The 24,076-nt window shown below is 42.3% G+C and overlaps 1 long non-coding RNA gene across 5 annotated transcripts; it reads left to right on the top strand.

Annotated features, from left to right (window-relative positions):
* The first annotated feature begins 3,851 nt into the window (after positions 1–3,851).
* Positions 3,852–22,859, top strand: LOC136538112 (uncharacterized). Of its 5 annotated transcripts, none has more exons than XR_010779204.1 (7): positions 3,854–4,196; positions 5,218–5,273; positions 6,086–6,135; positions 6,466–6,547; positions 6,659–6,810; positions 12,164–12,315; positions 13,427–13,745. It is a non-coding gene; the product is annotated as an uncharacterized lncRNA (long non-coding RNA). The 5 variants fall into 5 exon arrangements; XR_010779203.1 differs by having other exon boundaries at positions 13,405–13,745; XR_010779207.1 differs by lacking the exons at positions 12,164–12,315; positions 13,427–13,745 and adding an exon at positions 22,435–22,859 and having other exon boundaries at positions 3,852–4,196.
* Positions 22,860–24,076: the final 1,217 nt, after the last annotated feature.

Below are 24,076 nucleotides of genomic sequence, written 5' to 3'. Positions count from 1 at the left end.
TAAGTTGTAGCCTTACATTACTATTGCCGATAGTTTAAGTGACGCTAAAAAGGTAAAGAATTGCCAACACATTATGTGTTGCCAAAACCCTTGATTTACCAACACATAATTGTAGGGAAAGGTGGGTTGTGGTGTAGTGTATGGAGATTGGAGAATGTTTAGAAGAATATTAAAATGTGACTTAGCTTTAGACAGAAAGTCTGGTCGGCGACGTATGGTGTTATCTGGTCAGCGTTGACAAAATTGCCCGGCGCTCGAGCTTTTCGAACTGTCATCATGGCGGCGGTCGCGGTTGTCACGGCGCCGTTCTTCGTGGCGATTATCATTGTGACACGATAGGTGCTCGAAGTGAGTAGTCCGGGTGACGTCATCCTTATATCAGTGGTCGATGACTTAGGCAGCTCGCAATCGGCGATGGTGTAGGAGCAGTAGGAGCAGCCTTTGTCTCTATCGGAGTACTCATCACCGTCGTTGGCTTGTGTGTTGATCAAGCTTGGCTCTTGCAAATTGATGGAGAGCTACATGGCACGCGTGTATGCATGCATACTTGGCCTTGCTTGCTTGCATCGACTTTATGGTGATGTTGTCGTACGTCCTTGCCTGGTTTTTGCCTCATGTTGATCTGATGCTGTAGTCCGTGGGCGCGAGAGGTTGCCGAGCGTTGCCATGAGTCAGCAAGAGGCGCGGCTGAATATGCAATGCATATGCATGAACATGAATATGTGTAGCTCCTGATTGCTTGCATGGCCATCGAGGGGTATTCCACGAAGGTAGATTGATCGGCAGGGGAGCATGAGATTCTGTGTCGATGCTCGCAAGGTAGATTGTTTCCTCATTGGTCTGGTCGATGCTTCCACAAAGGAGAGTCCCACAAAGATACAGGGTTTGCCGATACAGGGTTTGTCGTATGACCAAGGAGCGTGAGATTCTGTGCACGACGATACTGGGTTTGCCGAGTCCACGAAGGCAGATTGGTCGGACTCCGTATAGGTCGAGCACAGAGGAAACTTATATCTGATCATGGTAATGTTGAATTGCTTTGCATCAAAAGCATTGGCAATGATAAACAGAAAAATAGATTTTAGTATGCATAGTGGAGGAAAACTCAACCTTGGCCTTCTTAGCAGCTTTTCTGAGCCTTTGTAGTGCTAACTTGTCCTTACTCAGATAGTTAAGAGGTGCACCATAAAATTATGCACCACTAAGAAAAGTGTCACTATTGATTGCCATGACCTAAAAAAATGTGTCGAAATTAAGAATTACAACACATAATTCAACACCTTGAAATAGACACTCAAGTGGATACCTTATTCTACAATATATGTCTATGTGGAATAGTCCTAAAGTCACACATATTTATACGGTGAGTATAACATACTTTGCTTTTTAATTTTATGAGAGATTTTTTAAGACACACAGTGTTATCCATGTGACAGGCACTAATATTTACATATATACTCGAACCTATGTGTACAGGATTATATGGAGATGCAGCGGAACTTATTTATGGATTTATTGGCGCATAAAAGAAATGGATATTGGAGAATTCTTTTTGCCGATATAAAATATTATCTTAGTCATATCACGAAAAAGTCAATACAGTAGAGTTTGTGAGCCTGCGACGTCGCGCTCTCCGTGATTGTGTTAATTTCACGAACTTTGCTTTTTGAATTAAATGTCACTTTAATGTTGGTATTTAATTTAATAGTATTGTTATCTTGTCGTGCGATCCATGTATTTTTAGTACAAAAGATTTAGTTATCCCGTAGCAATGCATGGGCACGCTACCTAGTTGAATATAAAAGGAGAGAGTTGCCTGCATTCATACATATAATGTATGTCAGTTAAGGTTTTGTTTGAATTAACTCAGTTCGTGAACTAATAGTAATAACTAAATGTGGCATATATCGAATTCTTTTAGCCACTGCTTGTGTGCAGAAGCGAAAAACATCCCAACCACGCTTGCCCTAATATGAGTATTTGAAGTAATAAACCTTTGAAGAACATCAACGTACCTCCCTTCCAGAGATTGGGTCGAATCCAACCTAGAGCCTCGGAACCCTACATCTTTTTCTAGACGGGCTTTACTTCGGATACGTCGGTAGCAATATTAACGATCTCCAATCGATGGACCAAGTCGTATGGATACCCATACAATGGCTCAGACATGTAGATTTTATCCTCCTTGTACTTGGACACACTTGTTCCACTGAAGCTTTCATTGAAATGTTTAGACACGAATGGTGTCTGATCACCAATGTCCCTCACCCTAGACCACTCCGGCGTACGGTCATGGAGGTTGCACTTGTAGATCGTGATGCTGTAGGTGAAGCTATGTGTCTCGTAGAACGTGCTCACCATGGCACCCACAATGTGCAGCTCACCGTTTGATTCCAGATAGCAGCGTCGCGGTTGGAGTAGCGCCGGCGGCGTTGCTGCTGCAGACAGAGATTTCTCCAGTGCAGTCGATCGCCAAGAACTTGTCTTGGCAGTGGACGATGGACCCTACGGAGAACTCCAGTTTGGTGTCGAGCAGCGTCCATGCGCTGTCGACTTCAACCCTACAGAACGCGACCTCCGTGGAGCACCCAAGCATGGCCATGGCCACGCACTCGCGGCCGCGCGACGTCAGGCGGCATCGAGAGCACGATCTCACGGAAGAACACGCCCCTCATGTCTTCTAGCTTGATGGCTCTACCTGCGGCATCCGCGTCCCCATAGCCGTTGGTGGGATGGAGGACCCACCGGCTGTGGACCCTAGACACACGTTCCGATGAGGACGCTGCCGCGACGTGTTCGCCTACTGGCAGGAGCTCAATGCGGGGGGGGCACGAGCATCGACGAATGGATTCAGCAGCGTCACGGACGTTGCCTCGTCCATGAGCGCCAGCCACCCACACGAGGAGCCGCACGCCACCTTGCCGTGCACGTTAGGCAGCGTCTTGGACAAGACCTTCTTCACCGGGACACAGTAGAAGTCGATGCGGTCCGAGTCGGGGTCGAACGAGAGCAGCAGGAGCGGCCCGAAGGTCGCGAACGGGATGGCAGCGCGCAATGGGAAGCAATCGGATCTAAAGGACAGCCGCGTCATGGCCTGACGCGAGACGCTGCCCGATGGACTCGAGGAGATCCTCTGGCAGACCGGATCTCCAGTCAGAGAGTGGTAAGGACCTTCTCTTGGGATTGAGAGGCTGAGCCATAGAAGACAGATGACATCAACTATGGTTCACGCAAGAAACAGTAAGCGAGGGCGATGGAACACGTGAGCGTGAAACCAAATGAACGGAGGAAAAAGTTGTTCCTTTTGCAAATGCAAAGAGAGGAAGTAATTAAATGTAGACAGATTTGGCAAGGTTCTCAGAAATACAAAGATATTCCTTTTGTCTTAATTCTCTTTCCTTTTATGTTAATTCTCTTTCCTTTTGCTCGTTGCCATGTATGCTGGTGCATGCAAACATGCAATGCATATTTGAATAACACAATAATTTTCTACTTCATATTTTGCCGTGATTCCTCTATCACATGACAGACAATATTCAATCAAGAAGAATGATATGCGCGAGATGTTGTGGGATCGCAGACATGGACAGACGAACGAATCAAAACAAATGTCGCACAAAAATAATATCCACACTTTATTGTTTTTAAGTTAGAGGAGATTCAGAAATGGACATGTCAAATGTAAAAATCTGGGAAGTCGAGTCGGAAATTATCTTGTCCGTTTTCAGCCTTAGAGACAGCAGTGTGAGCGCAAGGGGAATATTTCTACCTTACCCTAGGATATATTTTAAGTTTTGAACTTGGCAAAATCTCTACAACTAAGAAACCCACGTGTCATCGTACTCGCCCCGCCGCTAATGACCCCCGTCACGCGCTAATCCCCCGTCACCGCTAATCCCCCGCCCAGCTCCGTCTACGCGCGCGTCCGCTGAACCGTCCCCCCTCTCCCACGTCTCTCGTGAGGCAGAGGCCACCTTCCCAGCCGGCCGGCGCGGCTTCCAGGCGGAGGCAAAGCTGCGTCCAAACAGTGGAGGCCGAGCGGCGACCCTGCGTCAGAGGCCGAGCGGCGTCCCTGCGGCGGAGGCCGAGCGGCGTCCCTGCGGCGGAGGCCGAGCGGCGTCCCAGCGGCAGAGGCGGCGCAGCGTCCCGGTGCCTAGGTCTTCGTTAGGCACTTCGCCGGCGAGGAGAACCACCAGGTGTGCCCAACCCTTCTCTTCCCTTCCTGCTGTGTGAAACGGAGCAGCCAAACCCTCTTAAGCTAATTGGCTATTTGTATTCGGATCTGATCTAATTACATGTGTGTACATGTATTATTCCTGCTAACTTCTATCCCTTTCAAGATTATCATGCGTACATGTGCACACCCATGTCTCTGCAGTTCCCAGTTCTGTCAGCTTTGCACTGAATGTTCTGTGCACTGAAAGTTTCCCAATCAAGAAAATATGCTTACACGCTGATGTTCAAATTGGCATAAGTTTCATATGATAATATTGTTCAGATTGACATAGCGCTGCTAAATTCTTTGTCCTGTTCGGCCCAAGTCTGTTAGGTTATAATTGAAATACTAAATCAGGTTTTGCAGCACTACGTACATCTGTACTTAATGGATTTTACATATGTTTTACAGATGTGACTATAAAAAAGCATGCAACTCAAACCATTTTACTACTATAGAATGAGGATTCAGGAATAAAAAACGAGAAAACATTCGATTTGTTCACGTATCAATACAGTCACCTTGAGACATCAGTTAGTGATTTAAACACGAACTTGTCATCACGATCTGGCATATGCTAACACAGAATTATTGATCTCCAGGAATTATAATTGAACATCACATTCATGGTCACCGGTTAGTTGTGGTAAAGATAATTGTATTACTGTATTTAACGATAAATGAAGAGAATACCTTGAGGAATTCTAAACTCACCTCCACTTGCTTGCTCAGCTAGCACTCATCGACCTACCGACCTTGCTGCCGGTGCGCTTTTGTTGACACTTGGCAGTTATGGTTGACTACCTTCGTCGATGTTAGCATGAACCCTGCCCCAGTCATGCCGGCCATAACAGGCATTGCCTCATTGGACGGCAGCTCCACAACAGCCTGGACTGGGACAGGGACTTATTTTTCTTCAGTCTATATGGTCTGTCATAGTGCAGTGTGCATGGTCTGACAATAAGGAATATAATTCTCACTTGTTCCATATACTTATGCAGGTTATAATTGAAGATTGCCAGGTTGCCAATCAACTGTGCTAACTACATAGGGAAAGGTATTTACATAAACTTCAAGATATGATTAACATCTTATAAAACTAATTTAAATACATGCTTGAGCTGAATTATATTAAACTAATTTCCCACCTCAGAGTCATGCTTCTTTCTGTTCAGTCTTAAAGATATAGTCATGTTTTCTATTAAGTTGGTTTATTTTGCCATCAAGTGTGTTTATTTTGCCCTTTCCAATTAAAAAATCACAGTCGATTTTACTGATGTTAGAAATGTTGCATATAAAAATAGTATTTAAATTGTGCCAGCAGACAAAAGACATTGCTAAAGAAATTTTAATTGGCCAATCACACATGGTTCAGATTAATCAGCATGACCTTTTCTTTTTGTTACTTCACATTGATCTATGCAATAGTGATGGAGGCAGCAGGTTCATATTAGGCTAGCTGTGTTTACCATGCTTACAGACCTCAGATAGTGTTTTTTTTTCATATTCTCTCTATATTCCTGTCTTTCCTGGCTTTTGTCCTTTGTCCATAGCTGCTCCTTCTGTTCTTTGGCACCCAGGAGCAGTAGTAAAGTTCATTTGCTTCATGCATGATACGACACATGTGCTTTTGCTGATAATGAGGCACTGGATTGTAACATTGAGTAGTAATGGTGTTTATTTCTTTTTTTATCTTTTCAAGCGATTCTCTCCTAACTAGATGGCTGCTTTAGTATTGTTACAGACTGAATTAAATTTTCCTAATAGCAAACCATCTGTTAGTCTTGTCTAGACAGGGCACAAGTTTTACCTATGCCATCGGCACTAACATCTAAGCTGAACTTGATTGTTTGTTCTTCCAACTTGCAGGACTGAAGTACAGACCGGCATGCAGAAGCGCTGAATTGTGTAGCTTCAAGGTTTATCTCTGTCAATTCATCTTGTCAGTTACATATTTTGTGTCTCAGCATCTGAATCTTAATTTCAGACTACGATAGCAAGTTTAGAACTCTTTTTGGTCTAAGTGATACCTGGCAATAGTTGAGCTCTGAATTCCTATCAATCCAGTAACCACAACAAATAGTAGAGGCTGAAGAACAAATTGAATCATGCCCAAGGAAGTAATTTTTTTTCTTTTCTTCTTTGAATTGTTCTACTGCTTTCTCCTATAATGAAATGGCAGAGCATCTGCTAAATTTGCTAAAAACAAAACAGCAGAGCACCTACTAAATTTGCTAAAAACAAAACAGCAGAGCGACCCTGTGGCATAGGCGGCACGGTATCCAGGCGACTCAGGCGGTCCGTGTGCTCACCCTTCTGTCCAACGAGAAGGTGCCCCTTTTCTTTCCTTTGGATTGGATGCCTTTTCTTTCTTTGGATTGGATGCTGTGATTTTGTCAATCGCTGTCTACAGATTCATACTATCTATTTGCCTCCGAGCAGGAACTCCAGGATACCATCTGAATTTCACGGCCGCAGTGATAAGGAGCTGTAGTACGCCGTGCGGTGCTGCCGACGGTCCCTAACATATTCTTGTTGGCTATCGTCGAAGTTCGTTCTTGACATTGTCAGCGTGCTTCACATCGTACATTTAAGTAAGTTTCGCTGCCATTCCCCTTTTGTTTGAAACCGATTCATCCCTGTGTTGTCATACGTCCATCGGTCAACAATAACAATGCAAAGAGATATGCAAACTTAAGAAGAGATGCCCAGACTGAATCCATAGTTTGTTCAGAGCTCTGAGATGCACAAGTAAATTCAGAGTCTCTTATTCAACAGATGTTTAAATAGCTACAAAGATATGCCTCGTCATATTCAAGTCGATAAGAAACTTCCAGATTTTCACTTCATACCAATGGTAACAGTATTTTAGCTCATGCCACTAATTTAGTTGCTTGGCCATTCAGCTTTCAGATAATGAATTTCTGATTATTTTACTCAGCCTTCAGTTTTCCAATTGCTTCTGCCGTAATTGTTTTTTCGTTTGCTTCAATTTGCTCTGACCCTACACTGAACCTTGGAACCTTTCTGCAACCTCTACTGCAACTACAAGATACATGTGATGCCTCTCAGAATACCTTTTGGTTTTACTTTATAATAAGAGTGGCTACAAAGAATTTTATAGTTTTTTTTATCTGTGCCACAAGCTCCAAAATTCATATATATGTCATTGTGGTCAAGTGTTTAGAAAATTTTCTTGCAGAGTTTAGAAATGTCTAACAAGATTTGGGAGTAGAAAAATGAATGATAAAAAAGATAATATCAATTTAGAATGGAACGAGAAAAGTAGTAGGATAATATCAGTTTAGAATGGAATGAGAAAAAGCAGTAAGATAGTGATCCTTGCTTGTTTGTTTCTTGAGGGAAATAGCAATCCTTGTTGCAGTGGTTGATCACATAGTCACATATTATTGGTCCAACGCTGATAATGAGGCAATGGATTGTAACATGGAGTAGTAATGGTGTTTATTTCTTTTTTATCATAAAAAGTAGACTACAAGCAATTGTGGGTTATTTCAATGGAAAATAGGGGCTCTCCTACACCATTGGGTGACAAGACTAACACAACTAATGGAGGTAAGCAAAATACATGGGCATTTACTATATGGGTAATAGTGGATCGTTTAACGAAGTCTACTCATTTCATACCAGTTAGAACTGACTATCGACCAAGTGACTATGCTGAGTTATATTTTAATCAGATAGTACGTTTCCATGGTGTTCCTAGAACCATTGTATCTGACAGAGGACCTCAGTTCACTGCTCGTTTTTGGGAACATTTGCTCAAGATGTTAGGCACCAACTTAGTCAGAAGTTCTGCTTATCATCCACAAACCTCCGGACAGACGGAGCGGGTGAATTGAATATTGGAAGACATGTTAAGAGCTTGTGTCATATCTTCCAAAGGTTCATGGGATAAGTGGTTACCCTTGGCTGAATTTTTCCTATAATAATAGTTATCAAGAAAGTATCAAGATGGCTTCGTTCGAAGTGTTGTATGGCCGCAAGTGTAGAACTCCTTTGAACTGGGTTGAATCTAGAGAAAGGAGATACTATGACATTGATTTCGTCGAAGAGGCTGAACAACAAGTCCGTACTATCCAGAAACATATGGAAGCCGCTCAAGCTAGGCAGAAAAGCTATGCGGATAAGAGAAGGAAGCCTATTGAGTTTGTAGTGGGTGATCACGTTTATCTGAAAGTATCAACGATGAAAGGTGTGCAGCGATTCGGAGTAAAGAGGAAGCTTGCACCTAGATATGTAGGCCCATACCCGATCTTGAAGAAGAGTGGGAGAGTAGCCTACAAGATAGAGCTACCTTATGAGATGAGAGCTATCTTCAATATTTTTCATGTCTCTCAATGGAAGAAATGTCTCCGCGTGCCTGAAGAAAGAGTTTCACTCAGAAATATCAAGTTGACATCAGATCTATCCTATGAAGAAAGACCGGTGCAGGTTATTGATACCAAAGAGAGAGTAACCCGGAACCGTGTGGTCAAGTTTACAAGGTTATGTGGCGTAATCAGGGTAGTGAGATCGATGCAACGTGGGAACAGGAAGATTATTTAAAGAATGTATACCCTACCTTTTATTCAAAATGATATGCTTTTCAAATCTCGGGACGAGATTTTTATAAGGAGGGAAGGCTGTAACACCCCAGGTGTTTGGCTTCCACATTTGCACTTGCATTTCATAAACATGAGCATCATTCATCCATTCATGAGCTTAGATTGTTTGGAACATGCTTTTGAAACATTGCAACATATGTTTATTTTCCATGTGTGTTTGTTTTATGAAATGGATAGTGTGCAACACTCAAGTGCAACATGTGCAACTCACTCTTGAAACATGTCACATACTTTAGTGAAACATGGTTAGTTAGTACTATGCAACAAGCTCATGAAACATGGCTTCGAAACAAAAGTAGCAATTCACTTGTTTATCCTTGTTTCAATGCATGTGATGCTTGATTTTGGTGTGATCAATGTGTGGTGTGATTAATTATTCCCTAAAACACCTTAACTACACTTAGGGTACATAGTGGAGCAATGTTCATGTTAATGACTTTGCCTAATTATGCTTCTAGGGTTTAGTTTGACTAGGTGCTCCTCTTTTGTGCTTTGGTTTGATTGAACTGGAACAGTGCCATAGAGTGTTTGCATGTCTGAACAACCAAAAGCAAAGTTATAGCAAATTATATATGGAACAAACTTTGTTTAGAGGCTAAGTCATGAAAATATGTGGAACAGTCCCAAACATGGCCCACAAGTCAGATTTGGGTGCTGATTCAGCACTTAGAATTTTTAAGTAAAAAATTGAATTCCAGTTTCATCGGCTCAACTTTGGCATGATTTTACTCTGCATTGGTTGAGAATTAGACTATGATCCTTTAATAGGAATTTTAGCTGGTATATAGGGCTTCAATTGTTGTTAAGACTGTTTGCACAGAAGAGCCACGGTTTAGGAGTTTGAACGCTGTGAAATCACGTCATCAGGCGGTTGATTGCGGGCCTGATGGCCATCTCTATCAGGCCATGTGGCCGACCGGCGTCAGGCTGGGCTCGCCAAGTGGCGGCCGTACGTCGGCGCTGCCCCCTCTCGTCAGGCCGTCGCTGCCACGACGACGCCACGTGCCCGCTGGTTCGCTTACTTGCTTCATCCGCGTCGCTTCGCCTCGCCAGTTCGCCTAGAAGCAAAGCGTCGCGCTGCACCATTTCCGCCGAGCAAGCGTCGTCGTCGCGTAGCTCCTCCGCTAGCCAGCCGACGTGCAATTGCTCGCACCCACAGACTCGCCTGGCCCTGCTCTACTCCCTTGACCTCTTCACAATTTCAGTCGAGCCTAGGTGAGGGCCCTTTGGCCAATTCCGTCGCCGTCGCCATGACTATCTCCTTGCCGGAGCGCGAGCTCGCCGTGGCCCGACCTGACCACCGCTCCTCCACGCCCCCTTTCCCCCGCATTGTGTTCCACATTCCTCGTGGTGACTTTAACCCTATCCAATCTAACCGCTTTCGCTCGGACGTCGTAAGCGGGTGAGCTTCGCCAGAGTAAGCTCTGCCGCCACGCGGACCTCTCCGTGGCCAGGTGTCCCTAGAGCATCTCCTAACCTTAGGCTAGCATGAATAGTTTCACCTGAGCACCGTGGTGCCATAGAGCCTTTTGCCTGGACCCATCGTGGCCGGAGCCGGCCGGCGCACCGTCGTGCCGCGCCGCTGTACCGCCATGGCCGGCGACGAGCCGCCTCCTGTGCGCCTCAACCCTAACCATTTACCTCTATAGATGCGGGAGAGTGAGGAGAGCACCATGGTGGGGTCGGTTTTGCCGGCGGATTCATCGTCGGCGAGCTACCGTCGTTTAACCGCCGTCTCCTACTCTGGTTAGACTGACCGACGGGGTCCACTGACCCGTGGGTCCCGAGCGTCAGTGACTGTGAAGTGAAAAGATAGCTCATTTATTTCTAGATTTGCATGCAACTTTGGAAAATCATAAGTGGAGTTTTAGAGATCCAATTTTGGTGAACCAAAATTTGTGGTGTTCCTCATGAAGTGTAGTATTTAGGAAAAATATGACATGAACACTTATAGTAAAGTTTCTGGAAGAATTAAATTGCAACTTAAAATGTGTTTTTAAATGAATGCAAACTTGTTTAACTCATATCTATAGTTCCAGTGCTCTAAAAATTATGAAATTTATATGGTGAGCTGTTCTTGATGTGTTGAAGCTCTAGTAAAAATTTGAGAGTCAGTGCATGAATATTTTTTGAGTTATTAATTTCTCTTTTATAATTAGGTGATCCTTGTGTGAATTTTAATAATTAATCTATGAATCCAATGCTCATGAAATTTATTGGAGGTTGTCCTGATACCTTAAGGATGCTAAGAAAAATATTTCTTCTATTGTTTGACACTTTTCACTAGGGTTTCCTATTTATGGTATTTTAAGCCCTGCTGGCTTGTCATTTTTGTGTAGGATGTTATGATTGTTCAAATGATGTGAAATTTATACATTGGTCTATTGGGGACATGTATAAGATACTGCAATTTTTGTGGAATTTTCCGTAGACTTTGTCTAGGTGTTTATTATTTAACCTAAGTTTCTAAATAAATTAATAAAGGCATGAAAAGAATTTATTTAGGAATGACCACTATGTTTTCTATTGTTCATTTAATGTATGTTAACTGTTGGTAACATTGGTAGTGCTCTTAGTACTATTTTTATATGTAATGAAATATTATTTCACTATAATTTACTTATAGTGACTTTCTGGACAGATTTTAGAGTTAAGCAAATTAACTGGTGAAGATGAGATTTGCTAGGAATATTGTCTAAAACAAAGTTGTATATAACTCACTTAACTAGCTTGTGTTAAATTTTCATGGCATTTGGCCACAGTTTTTGAGTTATGTCTGTTCAAAGTTGGCCTTCAAAAATTGTAGCTCTCTGGAATTTCTGGACCAGATTTGATAAATGTGCCTATTTGACCTTGTTAACTTGGGGATCATGATGAGAGGTTTAAATATGAATTGTAGACAATTTCATAAGCTTTCCAGATTGTCTTGTTGCATGTCTTTTGGATTAGTACAACTCTAGTTATGAGTAAAACTAGTTGCTGCTGTTTGCAGCCTTGACTCTGTGATTGCAGTGAATAATTTGTTTGCTTGCTATGAGTTGATGTGATGATTTAGATGCTAGGCTAATTAACATAACTTGTTAGTTGTAGGTGCTAGACCTCTTTCTGAAGATGAACAACCTTATCTTAGGTTGTTAAAGCTTGGTGACTGTATAGTTCTTGTTGTCTAGAAGAGATATGTACCTACTCAGTAAAATTGGTGTTAATCTTATATCATCGTGTCTTTTATGCCTCCATCTATACATGACTGCATATTTCATCATCACCTTCCATCTCTTGTGCATGCATGATTCTTATACTATGCATATGCATGCAATAGGTGTTCCGGAGAGAGTCATGCTTCTAGAATTTGAGCAAGGACTCCCGGAGGAACACCAGCAAGCTCAGGAGCAGGAGGTGCAAACCCCTAAAGAAGGAGCCAACGAAGAAGTTCTTGAGGTCCCGATCACCAACCTTCATCTTTTCTAAAAGGCAAGCCCGAAGCATTCTAAGTCTCCTATGTTTGAAAATGGTTACTTTGAGTATCTTTATTTGTTGATGCATTAAGTGATAGGAATTGAATACAAACACTTGTTGCATATATATCTATTCCTTGTTCAGTAAACGTACCCTGAATCCTATTTAGGTCCAGGAGCGAATCGGAGCTTAGCCTTGCTTAGACCGGTAAAAGTCAGGTGATTTCCTATCACCTGCAAGTTAGGATGATGTCTGGTCATGGTTGGCTATATTTGCTATCGTGGAAATAACCATGTGTTAATAATAAATGGAGACCAGGCGGGATGTCGATAGAGAAGCAACAAGGCAAGGAGGTCTTGGGTGTGGATCTATCCCCGTCTGTGTCGTTTAAGGACCGATTCGTTGTACGTCCTTATGTCATGTTGAATGCAGCCTAACACTTAGCTGGCCGGATAAGTCGTTCCGACCGCGAAGCCTTATGTTTGACTCAGGCCAGGAACCGGGGGGTTGTGCGCATTCTGGAGGTAGTAAGGATGTGCTTGGGGACATTGGCATGAGTCCAAGGGGTCAGGTGCTTAAAATTCCTGCACTTCCTAACAGAGTGTCGCCCTTGAGGATGCAGCGCTGTCCGGGCCCACGACTCCAAAGTTGTACCAAAGGTGACTTGATTATGACCCCGATGGAGGAAGCAGGGTTTGTGTTAGGAATACCCCTCCAGCTGGATAGGAATCGATTCGAATCGTCGTCTCTCCCGGATAGTGAGAACTTGACTGAGCAGCGACAACGTAGATTCACTAAAATTAAAAATATGGTTAAATGATGATGATGATGATGATGATAATGATAATGAGCCATGAAATACCTGATATGGTTATTATTGTTTGCAACTTAATCAAGTGATTGATTAGTACAGGTGCTAATATAGATGTTAAGTAATGGCTAAAAGTCACTGCTAGTATAGGTGAATAATGATAATGATTACTAAAGCTTTTATGCAAAAAGGTTGTCTAGCAAGATCCACTGATAAAGCCTTGCATACTCCTTGGTGTCAATTATTTTTAGTTTATGACGGGTAAGTCTAACTGAGTACATTCTCGTACTTAGGGTTTATTCCCCCTTGTTGCAGATGACGTGCTCTGTAACGGCTACTGCAAGTATTGTCTCCACCCTACGGGGAATGAAGACTAGATCATAGGGCATGATCGTCTATGTTATCTTATCATGTTGCTTTTGCTGGATATGAATATGGAACTGGCTTGTATTTGAACTAAGTGTGTGTGAGGGTCTCAAACTACTTTGCTTCCGCTATTTATGAACTCGTGTTGTAATAACTATGTGAACTTCGATGTATGAGGTAATTGTGAACTACTTGTGAAATGGATGTAACATGTGGCCTGTTATGTGAATCACTACGATCTTGGTTGTATGCAAGTTGGTTTGAAATCCTTCATGGTTTCAGTTGACTACCGGGTTTATATGGGTTCAAGTATGACGGTTTGATCACTCCGGTGATTGTTTTCGTACTTGTGCTCTTATAAATTGGTCGGTTCTGTTACAGATATCTGGTGTGTCCTGGTTGTCTTGCTACTATTTTAACTCAAACACAACTATGTAGGTGATGATGCAATTACTGCTTGCAGGATAGTTAATCAAGAAATGCAGTCATAATGCACCCATGTTTCAACAACAGGCACAAATAATTGCGATGCTTCACATAAGAGAGTTAACAAATGAGCAAGTCATGGCTGGTCGTGAAAGGTGTAGGATGACATATGCAGACATGACTGCAAGGTTTAGGAATACATATGCAAACAAGACGTACACCTGAGCAACGGGAACAAAGGCGCAAGCAACAGAGGCTTTACAATAAAACTCCATCTCGAAAAGAGGCAATGAAAGTGACTACAAACCGTTCCAGGGAGGTGCGGAGACCAGTGTTTTCCTAAATGCTAAACGGTAAACAGTCGGTCACCAACCGTTTAGCCATTATTCGGGCAAAACGTCCCATTAAACGGGCTAAACGGCCAATTAAACGGGGTAAACTGGTGATTAAACGAAAACGGCACACCACCGTGTAGCGTTTACACGGTGTTTAAACGGGCTAAATGACCGTTTAGGTGAACAATGGCGGAGACACTTTAAATAGCGAGTCCACCGTAATGGAGAATCCACTCTTTAATCCAAAGATGGAGTGGCCCACTACAAACTCATTTGGGTCTCATGGACCCACAATAAGTGTAACATCCTAGATGTTAAAAACTAATTAAAATTTTGATCATGATCATCATGAAGCATAATCATCAGGCATTGTGTCATTTATGCATGTCATGTTTCAATTATAACATGTTAACGTTGCATGTGTGGTGTTTTATATGATACATGAAATGATGTCAATGATCCTGATTAGGGTTCTTTATGATTTTATGGTGTAAAATTTACCTAAACACTTAAAAATATGCTAAGATAAAGTTTGTAGTATAAAATGTGTTCTTCAATATGGCATAAAGGTTTGTTTGTGTTTTCAAGGCAGAAATGTCAAATTTGAGCTTCAAAGATCGAATTCAAAACTGTTTTCAGCACTTAACCATTTTTTGGCTAAGTTCCTGAAAATAGGTTTTTCGGCTAAGTTCCTGAAAATAGGAATAAAGTTCACTTTTTGGGGATTTATTAAATGAATTTCCATAAATAAAAGTTGGGTAAATTTTGTTGCATTGATTGGTAGTATGCTTGGGCTATGATCATATGTATTTGGTTGTGGTGATGGATTAATGGTTGACCACTAATTAATTCCCCAAACTTAGGTAATCAAAACAGTTTTTGAAAATCTATGAATATGAATTCAGTTTCAGTTTTAGTGTGCTTGATTTTAAAATTCTAAATCTTCAAAACCAGAGATCTTTTGATGTTGGTTCTTTAAGCAATGTTGGAGATCATAGATCAATGAACAATGTTCTTAAGGGAGCTCATTACACTTCGTAGAGATTTTGGGAGAAAAAGAGGAGAGAAGAAGGGCTGTTAGTCATGAACAGTGCTCGCTGGGGAGCAGCTGGCCTGCCTACTCGCCGCCGACGCCATCGCCTTCGTTTACCACTTTAGCACATGCGGACACGCACCTGCCTGCGTGGACGAGTTCAAGCAGGAGCTGGCAGCCACAGACGCCTTGCCCTCGCTGTTAAAAGCCAGAACCACCGGTTGCCTCCTTTTCCCTATGTGCCACCGCCATCGTGCACCTTTGGCTCGCTGGCAAAATTCACCGCCAGCACTGCAACTCCACCCAATTACTTGTGCCTAGAGCTTCACCACATTCTTGAGCTCCTCGCTGACCCGCCCGCATCGTCTTTAGCCGCCGATGTACGCCTAACGCGTCGTTCCCATCGCACTGGTCCGCCATGGCTGCCATGGTCACCTTTGCCGTGGCCGGGCCACTCCGGAGCCTCTTTCGTTCTTTCGATTGTTGCCTTAGTTTCCTTGTGATGTCGTGGTTATGATCAGCCCCTTGCTTTGACCACTATAGTGCAGGATGCGTCGGAACGCGAGTTCACCGCCGGTTCGCGCCACCGTGCTTGTCCTCCACGCGGCAACCATCTCTTCTCCGCCTCCGTGTCTACCGCGTGCGTCCTCGAGTCGTGGTGAGTCTCTTGAATGCATAGCCACCCCTAGCTTAGCTAGCCGAACACTGTCGTAGCCGGTCCGACGTCGCGTCGTCGTGTCGTGCACCATCGAGCCGCCATGGCCGCGGTTGTGCTCGGCATCAACCCTAATCTGGTCGCCCAACCCGCTAGACGTGTGCACGGGCTCGCCTCGGTCATGTTGGTGCCCTCGCCCTCATCGGAGACCTTGTCGTTGGTGAGCTCCGCCGTGTACACGCCGGCCTCTACTTGGTCAAGGTCGGGCAGGGTTAGGGTTTACCCTGGTCCCATCTCTAAGTGACGGTGGGTAAGAAAAGTTTGGGCCGGTTTGTTCTTTTTTAGAAAATACTAAAATATGTTGATCCTTGTTTATTTCATAACTAATTATTGGAGCATGAGAAAAATATGAAAGTTGTTGTATAGCTTTGTTATGAGATGCTCTACCATGGAAAAATATGAATTTGCCACAATCAGTAACTTTGATATGCTTAAAAATTACCTCTTTTAATAGAAAAAAAATCTTGTTGTATGATTTTTATTGATAAAAATATTAATCTTTTAATCATGAAACTTTTTGTGTAAATGTCATGTACTTAAACCTACCTTCACAAAAAGTTTGGTATTGTTTTGATAATTCTAGCTTGGTTAATTAATTTAAGTGTGTTTAAATGCCTTTTATTCATAAATACCAAAATGATTTAGATAAATCCTTAAATTTTGTTTTATACTTTGATTGTGGACCTTGGAACACAAAACCCCTATTGTTCCTTGGCAACTTAATTATTTCCTTGATATGCTTATAATCACTTGTTTATATAATAAATAAAATGGCTTAATTAAATGTTTAGTTTTATAATTTCTTTATAATGTTTATGAGTTAACAAAAATGTTAATTACTTGCTGGTCCATGTTAAATTTAATTCTTTTATGATAACAACTAATTAACTTGTTAGTTAAATAATTGAAATACTTTTATAATAATAACCCTAGTTTTTTGGTGAAGGAAAGTTGTACTCAACTTTCTTAGATTAGTTTAAGTCCTGTTATGCACTTATGTATCTCTCATCATGCATCATGGCATGTAGTCCATCGTGTTAAGCATATATCATTTATTACGTATAGTGCACGAGAGTGAGAAGATTCGTGTTGATCAAGTTTCAGAGAGGGTCTATCCACCAGTGGTGTTGGTGCCAAGTTTGACCTTACACTACTAGGAATCTGCACTTTCATGATGAACAACTTTCGTTACTGAAGAAGCCAAATTCATCACAATTTTAGTTTTATGATGAATTTTGATGAAAAACGGTTCGTCACAAAAGTCACGTCATACTTGAACTTCCATGACGAATCTAAGTAACTCGTCATAGAAGTGGCTTGATCTATGACAAAAAACAGAGCGTCATAGAACTGTTTTGGCATGCGTGGTAGGGGGCTGCCATGCTGGTGGGTGCTTCTGTTGGAGATGCTTTCCACGTGTACATTCTATAGCCGGTTGCATTGGAGATGGTTCGGGTACGTGTCATCTTCTTATTGCACAACGTGGCCATCTCTGGTTCTTGCACGTTTTAGGATCTTACTGGACCACGTGTCGGGTCCCTGTTGTTCTACATGTCAGTTTTCTATTGGCACATGTATCGTGTTGCGATTGGGTCACGTGTCACTTCTTTATTGAACCATGTGTCGTATTTTTATTGGCCTATGTGGTCGTTTCTTATTCGAACACGCATCATAGTGCTATTTGTCCAAGTTTTGTATTTTTATTCGGCCACGTGGCTTAATGATTTTCTTTCATGTGTCAGATTTTTAATAGCCTACATGTCGTGCCCTAGCTATTTCATGTGTCATACACTGATTCGTCCTTGTGTCGCATTTTTATTTGATCACGTGGCCAGTCTTGGTTCTACCGCGTGTAGGACAATAATTAAATCAGAAAAGTAATTTGAGATCGTCACTACTGCACAAATTGACTACATAATTATTCAACTTGGCAATCAAATACCAACAATTAACATTTCACACATCAGCAGTAAGCCACTGACAGAGTATCACCACATCAAACCGTCACATGAGTCCACACAATAGACCACAAATGTTCACCGCATCAAGCCGCATGAGTTGAAGACTGAGAGTTATCAGGAGAGCTTAAGCGCATGACTTGCTCATAGAGCCTATTATACTCCTCCTGTTGCATTTTCTTGAATTCCTCAAATTCCCTTCCAGTCTTTTATATCTTTCTCTTTAGTTCATCCACTAATTCGACGAGGGCAGTATTACTTTCTTGTTCAGCAGCAAGCTGTTCCCGAAGTGTTATCTCCGCTAATGTCTTTGCTCTGGTGAAGCTTGTCTGGATACCACCATTCTTCAAATAAAGGTTGTTGCCGCATTAGTGGGAGGAGGCCTTGCCCTGGGAGACGTAGAGGACCTTGCAAACAACATCAACACTAGTCATTGGTTGCTACCCCATCAGCAACAGGCTATGCTTCTATAGCTTTCTATGAAATTTAATCAATAAAACATTAGGTTATAGATAGTGGAAGTGTACTTCAATTGAAAAGCCAAGAGATTAATTCATAACAAGTAATGCATAGGTCTTCCTAAGCTTACTGCTGATAGAGATTCCATAAGCACAATGCATAGGTCTTTTGCCGCTTACTACCGATAGAGATTACATAAGGACAATGTATAGGTACCATATTGATTGGTGTAAAATTGCAACTACAAAATTAAATGATATTGCCACATTAGGCTCCTGCTTCGTTTCCTTCTTTTATGGCAATGGCTTTAGTAGATTTTAAGGAAAGCAAATGAAGATACTTACAACTGTTGCTCTTGCAACATCGCTCAGGCCCTTTATTGTACTGGTATGGAAGTCCTTGAAGACTTCCAGAACATTAACATCTTCATTAGGTCAACCATGTTGTTCAAGTCCAGGATCATCATGTTGTTCAAGTCCTGGATCATCATGTTGTTAATCAAGTCCTTGATCGTGTTCTACGGCCTTCCTCTTGTTCTCCTTTTGTTCACATTGCACAAGAGTTTCTATTTATATTAATACAAAGGTAAGAATTACAATAAAACACAACCATCACTTACAAATGTTTGCACCTGGACAATATAGGAGCGAGATCCTATAGACTGGTGGTACTTCACCTTTGCACGGTTTCACTTGTTCTTCTCAAATATTTCCTATGGCTTCATTTGTGTTAGGCTGTAGCACAAGTAGACCATAGCAAGACTAGACAAGAAATCGATAGGTTCACACACACCTTGTTCTTAGCACTACACCAAATCTTGACAAGTTCACACCACTGTGCATTGGTCATGGATGGGACATGAGAGGTCATATGGATCTAATCAGCAGGGATGCCATTGAAGTAGGTTTTCTTCAACTTGTAGCAAGCCTGCCGTACCCTAGACTATAATACATTCTAGCAAGCTTCTTGTGTTGGTGGGTGAGCCTTGTTAATGTCTAGCCTTGACTGCACGCAGTAGTGTGAATGAAAAGTAAATCCATTAAAGTTGATAAAAGTAGAGTTGAATGTCAAGAGGGGATACCCATACGTACAGTTAGCTTGCCCACACAATTTTTGTAATGGACGATGCCGGAGGGCTTCTTGTAATGTTTTCAATGCGTCAAAATTGGTACTTGACACCTGACTACTACACCTGCCTCTGAGGCAAACTTGGCAGCTTGCACTTGATCATGTTGCATTATGTTCCCCTCGGCAACAGAGATGGGCTTCCTTAATCCTCCTAGCGATTTGCTCATTTTGCCAAGCAAAATTCTATGAGTTTGAGGCCTTGGCTTACTCGCTCTTCTTGGCAATGGTACTACGTAGTTTTCATACATTCATATTGTTAGAAAAGTAACATGGATATCAAATAGCTAGTGCGAATTGATTGATAGACATATGTAAGGTAATACCAACCTTCGCAACTTTCATTGTTCTGCGGGTGGGGGAGACAGGAGTTTGCTCAGAGGGCTCCTCTTCGGCATGGCTATCATCATCTGGCCATGACCAGTCTCTCAAAGGGCTAGGTTTGGGGCCATCTCGACAAATGTCTCCAGTCAATTCATGAACTTGGAATTGATCCCTGGGTAACTCCATGAGTGAACTCTCCTGGTCGCATTGAATTCACTTGCTTGGACTGCCTTCGCCTAGGACTCATGTCAGCACTGCCTTTTGTACTGCTGGTAGAGCCTCCTCTATGGCTTCTTCGACTCAGACTCTGAAATGGGAGATACAAACTTAAGTAGCAAGCATGTACAAATTGCATTGCTACCTACACCCTCTCCGAATTAAGTACAAGATAGAACAAGCTCCTCAGTTGCTAGGGGCACTGGCTCATCTTTTAGGTCTAAATCTATTTCATCAAATCCCTCAACTACCTCTCTTGGTTCAGGGATATATTCCAAATCTTCACTGTGTCTACCCTTTGTGCTTGACTTTTTTTTGCCTTTGGAGACACAGGTTTTGGGCCCACACGTATTCCAACTACTTTCATCTTTCTATGATTCCTTACGATTTGTGCATCCTGGTCTCGTTCATAAGCAGTTAGTGACTGTTCATCTAGATTACAAAGGCATTTATTAACTAAAGTTTCTATCGAATGTCAACACAATAGAGCAAGAGTTTGCATATAAGCGCCTAACTAGTAACTACAGCTTATACGGAAGTCATTAATCCAATAAAGCACATGTCAACTACACTCAACTATAGGAAATATATAACCCCATCGCTATCTACATATCCTTGGTTCAACCACTATGGTAGAGCACACATCATAAATGGAATTTGGGTACCTCTTCCTTCGTGTTCCCTGGCTACGCTTTGTCGTCGGCACCACCATCTTGTCATCATTATCGTAGAGCTGGTGCGGCCGGTGTTGACGAAGGGGTACCAGATCTGGCTCTGGCTAGGGTTTAGATCTGATCGGTCATGACAGGTGCTGAGGTAGGGGATCCAGATCCGACTTGTACCATCATCGAGGCGGTCCTTCCGTCATCAGCTAACCTGCTGTCGACGAATCGAAGGGGATCTGGCTTCGGCTAGGGTTCAGAAATGTATAAAAGAGGGTGCGTCTAGAGAGTGGAGAGGGAGTCGAGCTGCTGTAGCAATGGCGCCTAGGGTCCGGAATGAGGTGGCAGAGGGGGCGGCTAGAGAGTGGAGAGGGAGGCCATGGGACTAGGATTTGGAGCTGCAGGAGAGACGGTGCGGCTAGAGAATGGAGATGGAGGCAGAGACAACGACTCTTTATGCTTTTATGTGGCCATCGCAATACCAAAAATGCCCTTGTCTGAAATCGATGGCGCGGTAAACCTATTTTCTACGTGGAGGGCAAAAGAGAGACATCTAATTTTCGGTGCATGTTGGCAGGACTGCTCGACGCGATGCGAAATCAAATTTTCAGGCGCGTAGATCACCCCCATCTGCTCAGCAGAGACAGGAATATATTCCCTGTTTTAATAGGAAATGATTACGACCAAATGTTACTTACCCAATATCCATCTTTTCATTTTTTCTCTTATGCACCTATTTATATTTCTGATCAGTTAATTGTTGCCTTTTTGTTATTCATAATATAAATAAATATAAAACTAAAAGAGGATGATAATAAATAATTAAAAGATCCATGAATTTGATACCTAAAATTACAAAAAAAGAAAAAATAAACCTGCTCGCTGCAGTTTATTGGGATGAAAAACCCTCCATAAATAACTAAATGGGTTATTGATATCCCCAAGGATTTCCCAACCTGGAAAAAGTCATGGATTCTAAGGGGATTTGAGTTTCTAGAGAAATAGGAAAAACATCCTCCTCCTCGCTAGTGCTTTAGTGATTCGCCGACTCGCTAGACTCGTCACTAGACGAGTCGCAGTATTCCGGATCGTCTTACTCCTCACTGGAGTCGCAGTTAGTGCTATACTTGCCATTGCTCGAGTAGGTTCCCATTGCTCGTCGCTGTTACTACTCGAGTCGCCAGTGTAGTAGTCGTGGGGTTGACGTGTTTTCCTACTATGATAACAAGAAAGTCCGTAGCTCTGTGTATTTAACGCGTCGGGCTTTCTTGTTATCAGAGCAAAAAAATGTGTCAACCCCTCAACTACTACTCTAACTGCTCATATTCTTAATCTATTTTATTAGTAATTAGTAATTAATAACGCTATGGGAACTCTACGTCTTCTAATGTTTGTTAGCGTCTTCGTCGAGTATAAATATCCTTCCTGGTCTCTTTTACTTTTCACTTGCAAGTTGCTAGCCAAGGAAAGGTGGTAGTGTTATAACTTTGTTACTAGCTGTTGCCCATAGAACAATGATCATCCTTGTTGAGGCGAGTAGTAGTTTCTTTGTCATTTTATTCTATCAGGATCTCAATTGAGGCTAAGATATGGCCTAGGCAATATTCTGTTGCTTTGGTACTGGTTCTTGCTTGTTCAAGGTGTAGTGTTTCATATGTGGTTTTTTCTAATGATTTTTCCTTGTGTTTTTTGTTCTATATACAGAGAGATGTCATCGTACCACAACACCCATGTTTACTCCACCAGCAAGCTTGCGCTTTGGCTGCTAGGAGTGTCGCCAGGTATCATAGAAGGGGTGCTTGTTGCTTGGGGACGTCATGTTCATCAACAGCCCCGATGGATCGTTGTTGAAGTTGCAGTTCGTTATATGCTTGGTAAAGATTACTTTGTTACAGTTGTCGAAGACTATGATGGTGGTGAGATTTTTTGTCCGTGTTAGGAATTTCGAACAAATGAAAAGACTTAGTAGTGTTACTATGTTTGTGGGAGGAGACTGTGTAATCTTTAGTCATGTTGATCGACTGAATCTAATTCGTCAACCGTTTGACATGAGTCCCGTTGGTAAGATGATTTTTTTAGACATTAGAGATTAGAGAAATACTACATAATGTACTTTGGTGTATAATGGAATAAAGTTTTTATGTTGGTCCAACTATATTTATCTTCCTTTATTTATTTCATACTTCATATACTTTGGTTGATTCTTATTACATTGAGTTGCAAGATGGAATATATGCACCCAATCTTGAAGAATGGGCACCTCGCAAACTTGAAGCACCCCCAATCGAGTATGGAGCCCCTAAACAGGAGAGAACCAGATGATTACAGATCTTTTGTTAACACAAGATCTGCAAGAAGATCTGCAATCATCAAGGTCAAGCTCCTATTCAATGGCAACACCTCGCAAAGGATGGAGAAGGAGCACCTTGCAAAACTTGCACCAACATCTCAGTGAGGTGCTTTATATTCTATAGTCTTGCTACCTGTTGGTATATTTTTAACGCACACAGAAAAATTCGTAAGCGCACGGATACCGATGTAGCTTTCACCCTGGAGTATTCCTATAATGACCCGAGTTCGTTACAATATAGACAATCATTTGTGACCATTGAAACGAACAATCATCCAAATTTCTATGGAGATCCCTGGTGCTCTAAACAAGAATGATCGATGAGAATCCACCAAAAGGTAACGTGCTAGCATCCCTGGATAGCCATAGTCAGGCTCACACTTGGAGCAACAGAGAAAACTCCCATCTAGATTAGGTGTCATCCTATTGACATCATCAACACCAACTCAACCCTAGAGAGTATTCTAAGGCCTGATATCTTGGTCCCCAATACCAACCCACTCAATGATGGAATCAATTCAGTAAAGGTAGTGAGCTACTGGATAGTCCGACGATTCTACTGGACCATCCAATGAATCGCAGTGCAGCGACAGAAAGGTGGGAGAGAGTTGTTTGCTACTTGTGGGAGTAGGACCCACATGTCAACACAAAATGGGATAACTCTCAGCTAAAGCCACTCTCTCTCTCTCACTCATCCTCTCATTTGCAACACACTCCCTCTCTCTCTACTCACTCAAGAACAAGCAAGAACCCTAGAAACTAGAGAGGGAAGAGATTGGAGAAGAGATTGAAGGAAAGAAGGGAGAGGAAGAAGGAAAGCATTAGCTGCAAGTCAAGGACATCCTTCACCCCCTCAAACCCCTTTCATGGTGAGCTCAAAATAAACCACCCTTATCTCTTGGATTCTTCTCCCAAAGGCCTAATACATAGTTTTGATGCAAGATTGAAGATTTCTTGCTAGTGATGGTTCCATCATGTGTAGAGTAAGTCCAAGAG

The sequence above is a fragment of the Miscanthus floridulus genome, chromosome 1 (genome assembly GCF_019320115.1).
Source record: "Miscanthus floridulus cultivar M001 chromosome 1, ASM1932011v1, whole genome shotgun sequence".
Taxonomy (NCBI): domain Eukaryota; kingdom Viridiplantae; phylum Streptophyta; class Magnoliopsida; order Poales; family Poaceae; genus Miscanthus; species Miscanthus floridulus.
This window is presented reverse-complemented; position numbering and strand designations above follow the sequence as displayed.